We start from the raw sequence: 17,016 nt of genomic DNA on the forward strand, positions 1-17,016 counted from the left end.
AACTTTAGTTAGGCGACTCATAGCATTTTTTGCCATACCAATACGTCTCCGAACTTCTGCTTCACAGTTGCCATCGTTAGTTATACTAGACCCGAGATAGACAAAGGTGTTTACTATCTGGTATTCCTGTAACATGTTAGTCAGTTGAATAGTGTCGAATCTGTCGACCACCATTATTTTTGTCTTAGCTTTATTGATTTTCAGACCAACTTTATTGCTTTCGTGCTCAACTCTTCGCAGAAGATCAAACATTTCTTGCTCATTTGCTGCTATAAGTGTAGTGTCATCAGCAAATCTCAAATTGGAGATTTTCCTATCGGCTACTGTTACTCCACCGGCCCATCCTTCTAAAACCATCCTCATGACATGTTCACCATAAATGTTAAATAAGTCAGGTGACAGCACGCATCCTTGTCTAACACCTCTCTCGGTCTTGAATTGGTTTGATAACTTCTGATCTAGTCGTACTGTCGCTATATTAGACTGGTACAGATTTTTAATAAGTGTCACCAGGTGCATTGGTGCGCCCATTTCTATTAAAATTGACCACAGATTTATCTAGCTTACACAATCAAATGCCTTTTGGTAGACAACGAAGCATATAATCATAGGTACTTGAAATTCTCTAGACTTTTCAATAAGTTGTCTCAGGTTCAGGATTTGTTCCCTTGTACCTTTACCCTTTACAAATCCCGCTTGTTCCTGAGGTATTTGGTAATGTAGATAAGTTTTTAATCTGTTTTTGATGATATGCAACAAGATTTTACTACCATGTGTTATTAGTGACAGTGTGCGGTAGTTTTCACATCTGGTAGTAGTTCCTTTTTTGTGTAGCGGGATATAAATTGAGGTGCACCAATCACATGGCCATTTTCCTGAATTCCAAACAGCGACACAGATAGAATGGATGATATGTATATTCCTTTGTCACCTAGTAACTGTAGTATTTCACATGGTATTGAATCAATGCCTGGGGATTTATTTCTCTTTAATGATTTAATTGCATCTTTGACTTCAGCGAGTAAGACAGTAGGTTCTCTAGGGTAGTCAGAGAGCCACTGATGTTCTGCTGATACCTCGTTATTTTTATATAGCTCGTCAGAGTAGTTTCGCCATGTTTCCAATATTTCGTCAGTATCAGTCTTTAGATTACCTTCCTTATCTATTACAGACCACGTTTGAGGTTTAAATTCTCTGGTAAGGAGTTTGATCTTCTGGAATAAATCCCTCGGTTCATTTCGACAGCCATGTTACTCTATCTCTCTGCATATTTGAGAGATGTAATCAGCTTTGTCTTTGAGGCACTGTTTTTTGATTTCTTTCGATAACGCTCTGTATTCATCGTTTGTTCCGTGTCTAGTTTTGTGTTTTTTTCTGCGTTGAATCACAGTCCACGTATTATCGGATATCCATGGCTTACGGCCAGTGGAAACCGCTGCCTCACAGTCTTTTGCAGCCTCGATTACCTTATCTTTGAAATAAATCCAAGTGTTCTCAGGGTCACTATCTACTTGGTCTAAAGAGAGAGCTTCTTCTAGGTTGTGTTGGAAGTCATTGATTTTTGATGGATTTAGAGACATGACTTTTCTCTGGGGTCTTCTTTTGGGAACTTTAAAACGAAGTCGAACGTTCAATACCAGGAGTTGATGATCGCTTCCACAGTCTGCGCCAGGATATGTTTTACAGTTGATGGCCGACGACTTCCATCTTGATCTTATTAGGATGTAGTCTATTTGATTCCTTGTTCGTCCATCTGGGCTGCGCCATGTGTATAATCTCCGTGGATGATGTTGATATAACGTGTTTGTAATTGTAAGATGTTGTTCGACACAGAACTCCACTAGACGGTCGCCATTCTCATTTCTCTGTCCCAGTCCATTTTTGCCCAGCACTCCTTCAATATTTTCATTAGATGACCCCACTTTGGCGTTAAAATCTCCTAGAATTATGATGCGTTCACGATTCGGAATAGCGCGAACAGTTTCTTGTAGACGACCATAGAACCTGTTGATGTCTTCTTCTTGTGCAGCTGTTGTAGGAGCGTATACCTGGACAAGGTGTAGGGTATTGGTGGATATTCTCATTTTAAGGGATATTATCCTGTCATCAATAGTATTATATCCAATTACGCAGTCGTTAAGTTTAGAGGGTACAATTATTGCGACTCCATTTGTACTTTTGTTATCAAATTATGATAAATAATGTACAAACAAAATTGTGTTATTATTTTTTCCCTCTGTAGTATAACAAAAACAATTCATTATTGTAAAGGGACGTTCCGGCCACACTAGATATATTTTATATTTATATGTTAGCCACCCCTAAAACTACTTAACAAATCCTTTCCCCAAATCCAATCCTGTCTCCACCTTGAATATTGCGGGAAAGTAAAAGTCAAATATACCAAATCAATATACACCTGCCTAATAGAGGTAGTTAACAACTGACCTATACACACTCGCCGTCGAGTTCTCTGTCAGATTCGCGTGAGCACACAACAATCTTCGCGCACCTTTTATAAATAGGATGCCTTCGCCGCTTCTGGCATCGAAAGAAAACTTTTCAGTGTTTTCAGTTTTTTCATGGGCTGTTCGCACACTCGCATCGCTGACAAAAATAGTGTGTATGTGCGAGCGATTTTTTTGTCGCGGACCGGTAGAGATCGGGCCTTGATGACAACGCTTCGTTTGAGTTTGAGAAGCCGTTAGAACTTTTTGAAGGTAGCGTATCATTGGTATCGATTTTCAGGAAAATTATTGATGTTTGTTTTGTGTACTGAGTGTTTATTTATTTGTGACGTTTCTGACATGGCTGGCCTGCAGGTGTTCGTCATGTTACCAACAATGTCAACTCTGATTTATTTAAAATATTACTTTTCCTGGCACAAACTTTAAAAATGGCGCAAAAATATTAAAATGTTAACAAAATATTGTCGTCATAACACGAATTATGTTAACCCAGATTATTCAAGGACAGCACGTGTAGTTTATATCTGTCAAGCGGCTGATACTCATTAGAAACTATTAAAAAAATTATAATATTGTTCTGAAGCTATTTTCTTGCGGCATCTTAATGCAATTTATTATATTGGTGGGAATAAGCCACAATTTTACTTAAAATTGACGTTTCTATTTCCACTTCGGAAATCGTTGTCAAAATACAAAATATTAATAAATTAAACACATTTTGTTTTTGCTGTTTGGTAAAAAATTCTTCTAATAATCTAATTTTAGCTCACTCATTCATATTGATAACTCAGACAAATTTTAAAGTAGATGACTTTAAAATGCATGATATTGCCAATATTTATGAGTTGCGTTCCTGAGACGACTTTATTGGAAGATATTACATGAAATCAACTTTAACTTAAGAATATCCGCCAGAAAAAAATCATATCATGTGATTTGTCTTTAAAAATGCAATGATGACAATAAAATTCTTGTGTTAGTGATCTTATAGTAAATAACGAGGAAAAAACAAGGAAACAAACCTCATGATACTATGCCGACATGGGAAGCATTTGATCTTACATTTAATTGATTCTCAAAATTAACATCAAACTCTGATTTTATATCAAATATTATTTTAAAATATAAATTATGTATCCTTGATATGTTATTGACTTAGTAATCGTGTTATTTTCTTTCTATTGATTCCTCTTCTAATATATTATGCTACTGTATTCTACCCAAGAATTTGCGACGCAATTGGTTTCATTTAACACAATTAAAGCCGATTCTTTGATTTTTTTTTACCATCTGCTTCTTTCAGGAATATACTTGAATATTTCCAAAAACCTATGTGTTCTTGTTCCATGCGTCTTTACATATTTGAGATGTATCAAATTCTCCATTAATAGCTGTTGTGGTCTAAAGTCAAGGACCTTGTTACAATACTGTCTTGACTTTTCTACGATCTTTTAGACAGGCATGTTTAATATTAGTTGACTTTATTTATTTTTAATAACTTACAACTAAACAAATGAAAAACACTGAATTTATATCTTTTATTTTACAAACTACGATATCTAATTTATTTATTACACCGAATCTACTAATTTATTTAATTACAAATTCAAAAATATTCCGCGCCCGTTATATATCAAAGTACACCGACGATTTCAAATTCACAACTAACTGCTAATTTGAAAATCCCTCTTATTTATACAATGCTTAATCATTTCGAATACAAAAGAATTATCCAGATTAAACGAGTATTTACATAATAACTTAAAGCACGTAAAATCGAATGTACTAGTACAATAACAAAAGAACAATTATTAGAAAAAGGTATGTAAAAAACTCGATCGAGATCTTTCTTTAAATTAGGGTCCCACATAAATCATTGTATAAAAAGGTTACTTGGTAAAGATCTTCGGAGTCTGTTAGGCAGGGAGCTGAAAACAGTCGGGTGACATAATTATGTCACAACCTGCTGTCTAGATTCCGCAGACCATGTTCTATTAGAAGTTGGTGCCTCGTTGATCTCCTCCGCAGTATGTGTACTACCTTCTTGTTATATGTATTCCTTCGCAGTTGGTGTCATCGAAAGAAAACTTTTCAGTGGTTTCAGTTTTTTCATGGGCTGTTCGCACACTCGCATCGCTGACAAAAATAGTGTGTATGTGCGAGCGATTTTTTTGTCGCGGACCGGTAGAGATCGGGCCTTGATGACAACGCTTTGTTTGAGTTTCAGAAGCCGTTAGAACTTTTTGAAGGTAGCGTATTATTGGTATCGATTTTCAGGAAAATTATTGATGTTTGTTTTATGTACTGAGTGTTTTTCTATTTGTGACGTTTCTGACATGGCTGGTCTGCAGGTGTTCGTCATATTACCAACAATGTCAGCTCTGATTTATTTAAAATATTACTGTACCTGGCACAAACTTTAAAAATGGCGCAAAAATATTAAAATGTTAACAAAATATTGTCGTCATAACACGAATTATGTTAACCCGAATTATGCAAGGACAGCACGTGTAGTTATATCTGTCAAGCGGCTGTTACTCATTAGAAAACATTAAAAAATATATAATTATAATCAGAATTATAAAAGCTATTTAAAAATAATGTTTTGACACATGCCAACTTTTAAAACATCTATATAACACGAAGAGGATATTTGAATATACAACGCTCAACATCGAAATATCTTCTAGGAAATTTACAAAGAGTACAGTCAAAATATATCTAAAACCTAAATAACTAATCCATAATTCTTTAGTACTTATCTAGTAATTTCAGTGTTTAAAGGTTTCAGTATCACAATATAAAACTTTTTTAAATAGATAAAATACCGTCCTCATAAATTACATCCCATAGAACTTATCTCTATTTTTTCCCGTCTCTAGTTTGCCCTGCCATTCTCTTACTTCTGCGTTTTATAGGTCTTCTTTAACTTCTTGCAACCCGTTTGATCTTAGTCTTCCCCTTTTTTCCCTTCTGGATTCCATTGATCATCTCGTATGTTACTGCTTCATCTCCTGCTCGCCAAATGTAACCTAGCCATCTAGTACTAGATTGCTTTATTTTGGACACGATATCTTATTTCAGTACTTTTTGCATTTGTTCTGTTAATTTCTTCTCCGGTATATTCCTTCGTCAAGACTTCTCTGAGGTAATCTGCCCATACTTGCTTATATTCATTGTCCTCTATTTAACTATCTCATCTTTATTTTTCATTCCGTTTTTTTTACTATTGTATTTTTTGGTTTGTTCTTTAATATTTTTATAAACATTTTTTGTGTTTTTATTGTTCTGTTTCTTGCATTTTTTCATCTACCTACCACCAACTTTTATTTAGTCTTAAAATAGAATAAAAAAAAATAAAGACCAAAGCAAAGTTGTTTTATCACCTACGCATTTCAATATACACGGTGATTCCTTGGGAGTTTCAATAAGAAGTTTCAGAGAAACTTGAGATTATTAATGAATAGGATGAGAGACTTTTAGAAGCCCAATTAATTAACAATGTTTACAGCCCTCTACCACTTCTGGATATACCTATCGGAAATTTACTAAATCTTCTGTATTTTAAACACCCTGTATATAGATATAAATAAAGATATAGAATATATTAGGAACAACATAGAGGGCCATCGAGTTGTGCTAAAAATTTCTCTGGAACTGCGCAAATGAAATGGAGCCGGGTAGAACACGTAGCACGAGAAGACAACGCAATATGGACGAAAAACATTGTGGATTGGAGACCACGAGAACACAGTTGTAATAGAGGGAGATTATAAAAACGGTGATTAGACGATATTAAAGCAAAGGTCTGGAGAAACTGGCATCAAACAGCACAAAACGGAGAAGATTGGAGAACTCATGGGGAGGCCTTTGTTCAGGAATGGATGCAAATAGGCAAAAGAAGAAGAATAATAATTTAAGGATTATAGTCAACGACTGGTACATCTTTTTACCTATAATTTTTGTAATTTTTAAGGTCGCCTTTTTTTAGTGACATGACTCGTGCTCTTTACAACATTATAGTATGGTATAGTTAGACCCAAACCCAGACATTCAAAGTGAAAGTTATCCTCCAACACCAAATTGTTCTATATAGTCCATATAATGTTCAGAAAAAACTCACACCATTTTGAGCGTCGGGTTTGGGAGGGGGGGAGAGGGGGGAGAAATCTGTAAATTCGTAGTTTTTTAGGTTTTTCGTCAATATTTCTAAAACTATGCGGTTCAGCATGAACAACCCTTTATACAAAATTGTTCTACATTAAATTTGAAATAAAAAAAGGCCCTATGCATAACCCTTCTAAAATGAACGGTTCCGAAGTTACGGAGGTAGTATAGTATAATTGGTCCAAAAAAAGGCCTAACCCAGACATCCAAGGTAAAAGTTTTCCTTCATCACCAAATTGTTCTATAGAGAAGTCGGTAAATTAGTAGTTTTTTTACGTTTTCCGTCAATATTTCTAAAACTCTGCTTTAGCGTAAAGAATGTTCTATAGAAAAATGTTCTACATAAAATTTAAAACAAAAAATATTCTATACATAATTGTTATAAAATCAACGGTTCCAGAGTTACGGAGGGTGAAAAGTGGAGGTCTTCGATACTTTTTATATTTACCGATTTCTCCCCCCTCCCCCCCCCAAACCCGACGCTCAAATTGGTGTGACTTTTTCTGAACATTATGTGGACCATATAGAACAATTTGGTGTTGGAGGATAACTTTCACTTTGGATGTCTGGGTTTTTGGTATAGTTATACCATACATTGCCCAAAAAATATAAAAAATATCGAAAACCTCGACTTTTCACCCTCCATAAATCTGGAACCGTTGATGTTATAACAATTATGTATACAAGATTTTTTATTTTAAATCATGTAGAACATTTTTGTCTATAACATTGTTTACGCTAAAGCATAGTTTTAGAAATATTGAAAAACGTAAAAAAAACTACTAATTTACTGACTTCTCCCCAAACCGGACGCTCAAAATGGTGTAACTTTTTACTGAACAATATGTGGACCATACAGAACAATTTGGTGTTGGAGGAAAACTTTTACTTTGGATGTTTGGGTTAGGCCTTTTTTTGGACCAGTTATACTATACTACCTCCGTAACTTTGGAACCATGCATTTTAGAAAGATTATTCATAGGACCTTTTTTATTTCAAATTTAATGTAGAACAATTTTGTGTAGAAGGTTGTTCATGCTAAACCGCATAGTTTTAGAAATATTGACGAAAAACGTAAAAAAACTACGAATTTACCGATTTCTCCCCCCTCCCCCCCCCAAACCCGACGCTCAAAATGGTGTGACTTTTTTTTGGACATTGTGTGGACCATATAAAACAATTTGGTGTTGAAGGATAACTTTCTCTTTGGATGTCTGGGCTATGCCATCTTTTGGATCAACTATACTATACTATTAGTAACACTTATATAATTAACACTAAATTCAGAAACCAACTATCAATGGCGTGTTATGATTAAAAATTATTTTGGTTTAGTCTTCTTCCTCAACTTATTTTATATGTTAAAAAATAAACTGTCTACCCGCCGAGTCGTGGCAACAATCCAATTGGCTAATAAACATTTATTTATTTTGACAATTACGATCAGTTCATACGTAAATAAAATTTGTACTATGTATGTAGGTAACTATATTAATATATTATGTCTGACACTAAATTATTAAAGTTCAATCAACAGTTAGTTCACAGAGAATATTAGTAACAAGACAACATAATATATTATTATGTCATAATAATTAGTAACAGTAACAGTAACAAATCAATCTGAAAAAGATCAAAAATGGGACGGATATCATATAAAGTGCAATTTGTGATAATCGTTCGTCCCTTATCGGTATTCCCATACCCCTACATTTTGACTTCTAAGTAGTTAGTGCGTGTTCTAAAAATATTGGTGACGTTGGTGAGAGTTGGTGACGTCGGCATCTTATTTCCGATTTTTATAATATTGTGACGAATTACCGACCGCAAATAAGAGGTTCCGTCTCGACAGCCCGTCACGTAAGGAGACATATGGAACAGTGACTCACCGAACGAGTGAGGAAACGATTTCTCGTATTATTCGATATATTCTCGTAATATTCGACAGTCAAGGCCACGGATTACTAGTGATGGGCGGTTCCGTTTTTCTGGAACGTTCAAGAAAATATCTGGTATTTTGTATTCAATATATAAGGAACGAATTTTGTAAATAGGATTTTCTGTTGTATTGTATAATATTTTGACGCACTCGGTATAAGTGTGTACACACCAAAGAATAAAACTACTCTAATAAAATAATAAAAATTTATATAGCCTAAACGCTACCTAATCAATAAATATAAGACTTTCAGTTCAAAACAATAACAGTATCAGGTCGAAATTAGCATCCCTACTACGCTCCTAAGATCCAACGCTGAAAACTACTCGTGAATCCGAGTATAGACATGATTTCTCTGCTGTGAATCCTGCTTGCTCTTCACCGATTTTACCTTCTTTACTTTTTTTGTTCCTGAGGATTCTGCCATATATATTCCCCCGTAGTTTTCGCATTCTTTTTCTATTTCCTTTTTTGTAAATTTGAAATTTTATTTAATTACATTTTGGCTGAAACTTCTTTCCAGAATTCTTTTGTCCACATTGCAAAGGCCGTAAAAACAATGTCATTTTAATGGCGAATTTTAAAGTCTGTCTACTTTCGGCTTAACAAAGAAAAACATGATACTTAATCTTAATTGCTATTTCATGTGTTATAAAGCAATTTGTGGCCTCGAGTCGAATTAATTTTGTCGAAAGGCTATGGGCAAGAATAGAATTCACTGAAATAAAATTTATTGCGGATAAAATGTCTTCGTGTCTAGCTGACATTAATTTATAAAAGTTTTTAGATGAGCAGCAAAAAATATTTATTTTCTCCTATTATTATTACCCTAAAGAAACTTTGATAATAATTCGATGAAGGCTGCATTCTTTTCTTCTTGTCTCTCTGTCTCGCTGTTCATTTTCTGCTCTTTGTTTTCATATTTCTATTCTTACTTTTCTTAAGCACGATGTCACCACTTCTCATCATTTCTTCAAATTTTCTTTTTCTTCGTTCAATTCGGATATTTTTACAAATTGTTTAGAAAGATGTATTGATAAACTCTACCTGCGACTGAAAAAGTTATATTCAGAAAAAAGTAGGATAGAATAAAGTGGAAAAGTTTTTATATTGATTGATTAGTAATAAAGGGGATAAGGTGACAATATAATACATTCTTAGATTCCAGAAGATTAATAATTACTATGATAATATTTGTATTTGTTTACTAATGTTGCGGAAAATCAGATATTAAGCATTATATGCAATTAAACCATTTTCTTTGAAGTAGTAGCCAAAACAATAATTTGTCTTTGTCCTACGCTATACCTTTATCCGCGATTTTTCCAAGGCTTATTGCTTAAATTTGAAAACATTTGGTAACTAATTTCTATAATTATGTGTTAGGTAAAATTAGAGTTTTTAAACGCTTTTCTTTAGTTCAATAGTTTGCGTCAAATCTTTAGACGTTAATTTGATTGCCTTTTCTTCAATGCAAATGAATGAAAATTTGCAGACATATGCATTCGCGGGAACAATACACGAATAGTCAACAAAAAAATTTATGTTTATTAATTGTTTAAATAAAAAAAAAACGATTTTAATGGAAAATGCTTAAATTTTCTTGTTTTTTACAATGTAGCAACTTGAAACTTTTACGGATTGTAGCTAATGATATGAACTATACATAATTTCACTTTTTACGTTAATTGTTTACGTTATGCTTCATAAATAAACAATAAAGTTTCAAATTTTTAAAGCTCATAATATATTTGTTTATATAAAAATCGGCGCTTATTTGTGTCAAATTTCAATACGATACGAAACAAAACTTCAACCAATACTCGAATTAAAAAAATTCGTGTTTTTATCGTAGTCTTAGAAAAACCACCGGTAGAGACGTTTTGTGCTACAATTAACATTAAAATTCGTTTTGGAGTATTAATTAAACGCTTTTCTTTAGTTCAATCGTTTGGGTCAAATATTTGGACGTTAATTTGATTGCATTTTCTTCAATGAAAATGACTGAAAATTTGCAGACACATGCATTCACGGGAACAATACACGAATAGTCAATAAATTTTTTAATGTTTATTAATTGTTTAAATAAAAAAACGATTTTAACGGAAAATGATTAAATTCTCTTGTTTTTTACAACGAAGAAACTTGAAACTTTTATAGATTGTAGCTAATTGTATGAACTATACATAATTTCACTTTATACGTTAATTGTTTACGTTATGCTTCATAAGTTTCAAATTTTTTGCCGATTCCGACTACTTCTCATGTTTGTACAGTAGGAAAAATAAAAGAATACCCGTGAACGAACATATAAAACACATATTTTAATAAGCATATTTTAATAAACATGACGATATATTTTAATGTTTGAAAAATGTTTAAAAATATGAAAAAAAATTTTAAGAAACGCTTTTCTTTAGTTACGAGTACTGAAATTAAAAATATTATAAAAAAATCAACTAAAAAGCAAAAAATAAAAAAAAAATGAAAAATTCTAACACATTCGTTAAAGAAAAGCGTGAAAAAGAAACCGTTTATTCGATGAAGACGCGTAACGCTTTTTTTTGACGAATGTGTTAGATTTTTTCAATTTTTTTTTTATTTTTTGCTTTTTGGTAGATTTTTTTATAATATTTTTAATTTTAGGCACTCGTAATTAAAGAAAAGCGTTTACAACACACGTATATTTTATTGATGGTGAACGGGGAAATTTTTAAATCACGGCATGATCAGTGACCGTGATTTTTTAATAACGCTGATTTTAAACGGTGACCGTGATCACCGTATTTTATGTAGAGTAACAGATAGTCACAGTAGTTATCATAAACTAAACAGCATGGTCGAACTAAATGGTTTGACTTATAATAATAAAACAATACAACCAATAAAGTGATCCATTTAAATCATTATAAAACTTTCTTGACAATGCTTTAAATAAAACTAAAAATTAACTCTAGAATTTCACTTAAATGTTTTTATAAACTTGTAAGAATGTTTTCATTGTAAAAAATATATTCAAAACGTTTAATAATATTATTTTTCTACAACCGTGTTAAAATATTTATTTATGAAACAGTTCGTGAAGTATGCTTTTTGCGAACGCACGCGATATTTAGAGCACGAGCGACAACGGAGCGAGTGCTATACATCGCGTAAGTTCGCAAAAAGTACTTCACGCACAGTTTCATACAATATTTTATGTACTCTTCGATAAACAAATAAAAAAACTGTAACTCTTCGTCACTGGAATTGATTTTTATTCTACAATTTTTAGAACTATGACATTTAAAAATCCTAACTACTTTCAAACCACAAAACTGTCAAAAATTTTGGTGTAAGGCATTGCTCATATTGTCATCACCATGACAACGCGAAAGTTAAGGATATTTGATTATACGAAAGTGTGCCAAAAACCCATTGAAAGTGTGCGAAAAAGTAAATCCCATTTAAAATACATTGTTACTTCACGCACACTTTAAACCCTTCATGCACTGCTATCTATAATAACAGTTTTCACAAACTAAAAACTGATACATAATAATATATGACATAGAGTAGATAAATGCAATTTTTAGCACTCCATAGGAGCGTTAAAAATGTTACTTTAAAGCACTATATGGTTTGTTTTTTAACCAAGAGGAGTGATTCAAATTTACCGCGCTGTATTGCTTGATTGTAATTGGTCCAACCGCAGGCAAGTGTACTCCACTGTTATAAAATTTTGACACTAGTGACATTTCATAGGTTAATTAAGTTATATCGGCGATTTTTGTGTTTTCTGTGTTATTCGTTTAATTTTTAGATTATTAGTCTGCTTTATATAAAAAGCAGTTGTTTTTGGAACTCTTTAGCGACGTATTAATTTAATATAATATTTATGGATTACCGTTGAGGGCCGACTAGATCAACCAAAAAAGAAGATGTATTTGGTTATTATTCTAGTGACTTTCTTGGGTGTGAATCTGTCTTTTTAGTTTACCCCTCCTGGTTAAAAAATAAACTATAGTGCTTTAAAATTTTTAAGGTACTGCAGTTAAAAGTGAATTGTCAAATTGTGAAACGTCAAAATATTTATATTTCATTTATTAACATTAATATTAATAGTACAACTTGTGCAATTTGAAAAAGGTGGTTTAAAAGGTTTTTTAAAATTTAATTTAAACTGTATTATTGCATTTTAACACGTTTGTAGAAAAAAACTATTAAAATTTGTTAGAATATACAACATAAGATGTTATTCTATAATTGGTATGATTTACGTATTGACAGTATATGCAGTTTTGATGTAATGTCAAGAAAAATATAAAAATGGAATGTCAGTCAAGTTCAAGTAAAAGTTTTTGTGGATATTGTCCTGTAAATGAGAATGAATAAATTATAATTGTTGATATATGAGACGTTTGTAGAAAAAATATTGTATGATATACGTGTTAAAAAGTACATTCTTAAGGCACGCATGTGAAAGTTTGCAGAATGAGCGAAGCGAAACATGTACTTTTAACACTTATATCATAAATAACTATTTAAATTTATTATATTAAACAGAAAAATATCGGTAGATAATATCATAAAATACCTTGGGAAATTCGCACTTCACTGTTACTAAACTTCACCGTTATTAAATCACCAGATATTAGTCACCGTAAATATCACAATATTTATTAGGTATATACAGTGATGGGCGCGCTAATAACCGGCAAAATAATGCAAAAGATGGAAAACATAATACATTGTAAAATGAAAAGAGATGAAACTAGTAGAGGTGGAAATTATCGATATAAACCTATAAATTAACATTACATTACATAGTTTTCCACCTTTGGACGTCTGTGAGATTTTATAAAATTCTCCTGTCACAGTGACAGTTTTCATACTCCTCCTATACGTCAAAAGGTGGGAGACTATATGTAATGTAATGTTAATTTATACGTTTATATCGGTAATCTCCACCTCTACTAGTTTCATCTCTTTTTACTTCACAATGTGTTATGTTTTCCATCTTTTGCATTAGCTATTTTGCCAGTTATTAGCACGTTCATCACTGTATAATATAAACACGTTATGTGACATGGTGATGAAATTGGTAAAATATATCTGGTTACTGATCTCAGTTATCGAAGTTAGACAGAAACGGTATAGTTACATGTGATTTCTAAATCACCGGTAGTAAAATCACGTATATTACTAATATATTTCACAGTAAGTAAATTATTTACCAGAGGATTTTATCGGTAGAACAGACAGAACGGACATCAACTCTGTTTGGTGATAATTCAAGCATTATTATGCTATATATACATGGATTCGTTGCACAATGACAATTATTAATGACACTAGTTATTGATAATTACTTTTAAGTTGCTGTAATTAAAAATATTGTTTACAACTTCCTCCTAAATCTCGTCACCAAGCATGTTCGGTATATGCAAATTTATTTCCTTAAGGCAGCACGCTATACATATAACATTAGTAGTCATAGCGTGCTTAATTTTTATGATGCCCTAACATTTCATAAATAAAATAGGGGGAAAGCGATACTTTCGAAATTAGAAATAGTCAATACCTACAATTCAAGCTTATTCTATTTTTTTTTGTCGATATCACGACGTCGTCACAATGATTGTATCGTTGTAGATATAAAAGAGATTCAAACTTGACCTGATATCGTAAACGTTTTTCAAAGGATTTATTTTGACCTTTATTTGCCTTTTCATTTATCATAGATATTCGGCTTTAGGTAAATATAGTGTTATTCGGGGGTGTATTATAATTATAGGACACAAATATCCATTTTCTTCGCATTTATTTAAGAAAATCGACAGAAATAATATGGAATTAAATACAACTACCAACTAGTAGTTGGTAACTACTCCTAAAAGTGAAATTGGGGAATAACCGTTCTTTGCCATACAGGCTTGCGAGAAAGTCTGGCAACACGGTAATTTCTCGTAAACCGCTAGAACGATTTTTATGGATTTTGGTGGGTGAGGGTCTTTTAATGCGGCTGATATCATAGTGGTAAATAATTACATTGTTATCAAATTGTGCGTTTTTCTGGAAATCTACTGAACTTTCTTTTTTCAAATGGAACACCCTATATATTTTTTAAGTTTTGGAATCCTTAAGGGATACTTATTATTTTTCATATGATATTCCCTATACCTAAATGCCATAATTTCGGAGTTATTGCTACATTTCTATTAAAAAAAATTTTAAACAATTTTTTCGGCCCGGGTAGATATTATTTTAGGTTCTTTATTTATTCTTTGCTTAGAATTAGATTCTCTAGCTAGCGAATTTCGTAGTTATTTTAACCAAAAAATTTTCCACCCTTGAGAAGGGGTGGGAACCACCCCTAAGATAAAAGCACACATCGGCATAGGGTATACTTTGAATTAGGAGAGAAGTAGAGGCTATTCCCAAAATTTCATTAAAATCCATGCAGTAGGATATAATTCGGAGGTAATATCCTATTCTTGCTCCCATTGACTGGCGTATTGGGATATCATTGGGAACAAAAAGGTCTTGTGTAATTTTTCTCTAAAGTTAATCGTTTTCTAGTTATAAACAATTTAAAACTGAAAAAAAAGAAAAATGACGATTTTCAAGGTTCAAAAACATAAGTAAAAAAATTATTTTTGAAATTACGAACTACCTAAATTCAAGATAGAACCTTCTATCAGATACCTATAAGAATTTTTGGCACGTTTTATTCTAAAATATTGTTTTTTTTTATTATTAATGAAGCGCATATGAGAGAACGGGTGGGCTGCATTAACAACTAAAAAATACTATTTTAAAACGAAACAAGACCAAATTGCTTATCGGTAGCTGATAAAATAAGGTTTAAACTTGAATTTAGACACTTCGCAGTTTCAAAAATAATATTTTTTACTTTTGGTTTTGAACCTAGAAAATCGACATTTTTCGATTTTGTTCAGTTTTAAATTGTTTATAACTCGGAAACGATTAACTTTAAAGGAAAATTACAAAAGACCTTTTTTGTTCACAATGATCCAATGACCCTAAAATAATGTCTACCCGGGTCGAAAAAAATAATTTTTATAAATTGTTAAATTTTTTTAATATCTAAACTCCGAAATTATGGCATTTAGGTATAGGGAAAATCATATGAAAAATAATCAGTATCCCTTAGGAATTCCAAAACGCAAAAAATATACAGGGTGTTCTATTTGAAATAAGAAATTTCATTAGATTTCCAGAAAATTAAGCATGCCAAACGTTGTAAGTAGTGTTGTAAACAAAACTTACACATGTAGGTTTTAGTGCAAGATTGCATTTCTGTATATTATTATTGACATAATAATAATAACTTTTTTTGGTACGCGGGATCCAGGTCTAAAAGTAACGTCGAGATAAGAGCAATTATTATTATTCATATACGCGTTACGGTCTCCTGCACATTTACTATAAGTACATATGTTCAAACGACTAAAGTGTTGGAAGGGGGGCGGCAAATATTAAGTGGCACACGGGCGGCCAACACTTTTAGCGGCGGCCCTGACGTTAACCGTTCTTTGGGCAATACGCCTGAGCTATAAATTTGGTTCAAGATTCAAGAGTATCACTAGAAGATAAATGTGCTGTTCATCTATAATTTTTATTAATTCGAAGGAAGCATGTCAGGTACAGGGTTTTTCTCGTTCTTCATTGTTTTTAATGCATGTGCTATTTCTTCCCTTCTAATATCTGGACCGATTTCTTCTGAAGAAAGTTCTATGTTGTCTAGGTCTCCTCTTTCATCATTGAATAGTTCGTCTATGTATTCTGCCAGCGTATTACTTTCTCATCGGTCTGTGTTATAGTAATCCCGTGTTTATCCAGAAGGGCATAAGTGAGATTTTGTTTTCTTAGTCCTGTCATTTCTTTGACTTACCTTCTTGTGTAAATTAAATAGTTCGTATCTTTTTTGAAGGTCCTCGATCTCTTTGCATTTCTCTTCAAAGTGTTTTTCTGTTGCCTGCTTTATCATCCTCCTTATCTCGTGGTTAATATCCCTGAATTTATTGTTATCTTTCTTCTTATATTGTCTCCGTTGTTCCATCATATTGAGTATCTCGTCGTTCATCCATTCTTAATTTCTTTTTGTAGAAGTCTTCAGTATTTCTTTGCACGGTTCTAGTAGACAATGTTTTAGTCGATCCCAGTGCTCATCAATATCATTGGTATCTATGTTCAGTTTGCTACAGTTCATATGCAGTTTCTGTTGGAGGCATTCTTTTACGTTTTGTTGTTTAAGCTTGCTCGTGTCTATTGTAGGAGTTTTTTGATGTCTTTTAATGTTTTTATACAGCTGAACTCATTGCAATCAAAGAAGCATACAAAATATATATTAATCAAAAAGAACTCAATTATGTTATATTTATAGATTGCCAAAGCATTGCAAAGAAATTGAAATATAATGTACCTACATAATTTTGC

The 17,016-nt window shown here is 32.4% G+C and overlaps 1 protein-coding gene across 4 annotated transcripts in view; it reads left to right on the forward strand.

Moving 5' to 3' along the window:
- Nucleotides 1–2,481: 2,481 nt before the first annotated feature.
- The window catches only part of LOC114339129 (uncharacterized), a 163,746-nt gene continuing 149,211 nt past the window's right edge, over nucleotides 2,482–17,016 (forward strand). For 2 of the 4 annotated variants that reach the window (XM_050654901.1, XM_050654902.1), the window contains exon 1: nucleotides 2,483–2,720. The gene's annotated coding sequence lies outside the window, so the exon portion shown is untranslated. Of the gene's footprint in view, nucleotides 2,721–4,577; nucleotides 4,718–17,016 lie in introns of those variants that run through there. The other 2 variants (XM_050654898.1, XM_050654900.1) reach the window with 2 other exon arrangements.

Source organism: Diabrotica virgifera, chromosome 6, assembly GCF_917563875.1.
Source record: "Diabrotica virgifera virgifera chromosome 6, PGI_DIABVI_V3a".
Classification (NCBI taxonomy): domain Eukaryota; kingdom Metazoa; phylum Arthropoda; class Insecta; order Coleoptera; family Chrysomelidae; genus Diabrotica; species Diabrotica virgifera.